Consider the following 2948-nt stretch of genomic DNA (forward strand, 5'->3'; position numbering starts at 1 on the left):
AGTATCGTCAGGTTGCATTCGAGAAAATTTTAAGTAACGGTGAAATTGAAATTGTTACTGGAAATGATACTACACTACGCTCAGATGTCACATTAATTGATATTAAAAGTTATAAACATGATATGAATATAGAAATTTCTTAACTTTTAATAAAATGAGATGGATTTATTATATAAATATGAAATATAAACAGAATGTAAATGTAGTATATAAAAAGATTAATTTGATATTTGGTTTTCATTATTCAGCGGAGTGTAATCGATAAGTTAATAAAATTGGTGGCTCTAATATATACTTATGTTTGTAATTATTTAAAAAATATTATAAACCTTTATAGAAATTCAAGACTATTTTTTAAACGAATTAAAAAAAACTTAAGCTATATAATGTCAGAGGAACATACGTTGGTTATAGATGTTCACGGATTCTATTTTAATAGGAAATTTATTGCTAAAGAAGTCAGCATATCAACATATATATAACATATATATCATATATAACAACGTTTCTTATTCAACCTCCTTTTGAAGAATCTAAGTTGATGATATGGGATAAAACCACTAATAACTGGTTATATCATAATCATCATAGATTAAAATGGGAAGATGGTGATTCGACTTTAATGACTGTTATTGAATATATCCATACATTAATGAAAAGAGAAAATTATATATTCTATGCTAAAGGATTGGAGAAAATCAGATGGATTCAACGCTTATTCGGATACGGTATTATTTTATATAATTTAGATGATTTAAATTTTCTAAATTTAAAGAATTTGTATAATAAAAATATAAATATAAATACTTGTAAATATCATAATAATTCTATGATATGTGCTGAAAACAATGTAACAATATTAAGAAAATTTATTTCTTCATTAAATATCTAATAATAAATATAAATAAATAAGTAATTATAAAACTTTATTTTATTTCAACTTAAATTTTTTTTGTTCTCATTATCAACATCAGCAGACCTTTCCATTCATACGTGAAAGATTAAAAGATTTCGTATTATTTTTGAATTTGTTAGACATTCGGTGACTCTTTTGAATTTAATAAATTTGTCTTTCAATGAATATAAACGAGAAAAACAAGTATCTTAATCTCTTTTCGAAACGATGTATTATTAATATCTCCTGCTTTCTGTACCAAAATATGGGTTTTCATAAAAAGTATGCTTAACAACTTTTCTCACTAAGTCAGCAATATATGAATGAATAATGCTAGATGAATAAAACATTTAAATATACACATAGTTTTATAAGCATTTTTTTATATGTTTATGTGGGATTCGTTATCGTCCACTTGGCGTTACTATACTTATCAGGCAAACAATGATGATGAAATCAAGATCAAGGCCATTTATAATATTAGCATTTGATTTTAATCATATAATAAAATTTAAATAGGGTAATAAAAAATAAATATATTCTTTGACAGCAACATTGAGTTCAAGATTATTTCCACATTTTAATTGAATCATATTATGAAGTATAAAATAGATTACTAAAAAAATATCTCTATATTTAAATATGTTCTTTATCAACAGTTTACCTCAATGCTTTTTATATAGTTATGAAATGTGTATAAATAAGCTAATACTGTACATTAGAAATCTTTACTTTGTTTAAAGATGCTTATAAAACACATCATGCCTGGAATCAATCGAATCCTCAATAGCGAGCATCATGGAGAGTACTACTTCGATTTCGAATTGGAGATGTTGTGCTTTGAAGACATGAAAAACCCTTATATATGTATTGAGGATGAAGATGAGGGTCCCCGGTTACAGGTTTTGGGGTTTTGGGCATCCCAGTCAGAGCAGCCCATGCTTTTTTTTTAACAAAAATGGGATGAAGAGGATGACAATGGAAAATGTCTAACCGTTTGTGGCGGGGAAATTGAGGAGTACATAATGGAGCAACATCAAAACCAACATGAATATGAAAGAAGGGGTTTAGATATTAAGACTAAATTAAAGTATTATAGTAGAACAAATAGGGAAGCGATGTATGAAATAGAAATTTATTCTAAATCATATAATAATATTGTATTTGAATATAAGTTAACTGTTGAATGGGTATTTAGAAATTTAAAATTTAATTATATAGAACCATAGATTTATTAAAAAAAAAACTTCAGCGTTTATTTGAATATAATATTATTTTATATGAGAGTTATTTATGAAAAAAGGTTTATTCATAAATCGTTAGTCGTTGGAAAAGGTTTTATAAATAATATAATTAATAAGTTCCTATTGAACTTCATTTGCCTAGTTATCAATTTTGTGAACCTGGAACGAAACTACCGAAACTTTTAGTAAGAGGAGATCGAGGGATTAATCTACTAGACACTGCTTGTAGAGAACATGATATATCATACTTATATAATAAAGATTTAGAAGGCTTGGGAAAGAGTTAAAGCGAAGGATAGCAATCTTAATGAGAAAACAAATGCTTGGTTAATTACAAATATAATGAAGACAAAACCGAAATTCGGTATGGGGAACAATAATAGTAAAACTAAGAAAGTGGGAGGAAAAACTGGTTATTATATCTTCAAACATGATTTAAAAAATGCTAAACAAAATTTAAATAAAAGTGATAACTTAAAAGATGCAAAAAAAATTTCACGAAAGGTTGTAAATAATATTTTTAGAGGAAAAAAATCGTTTATAAATGCACCACGTGTAATACCATGACCTAAGTCTGGAGGATTTCTCCCATTAGCGCCTTTATTCGTAGCATTAGGAGCACTTGGAAGTTTATCTGGCGGTACAGCAGGAATTATTAAAACAGTCAATGCTATAAAAACTGGAAAGGAGCAGTTATTGGAGGCGAAACGTCATAATAATACAATGGAAGCTATTTCAATGGGAAAAGGAATGTTTTTAAAGCCTTATAAAAAGGGATTCGGATTATATTTAAAACCATACCAAAAAAA

The sequence above is a fragment of the Rhagoletis pomonella genome, unplaced genomic scaffold (assembly GCF_013731165.1).
Source record: "Rhagoletis pomonella isolate Grant_MI unplaced genomic scaffold, Rhpom_1.0 Rhpom_scaffold_00003, whole genome shotgun sequence".
NCBI lineage: Eukaryota > Metazoa > Arthropoda > Insecta > Diptera > Tephritidae > Rhagoletis > Rhagoletis pomonella.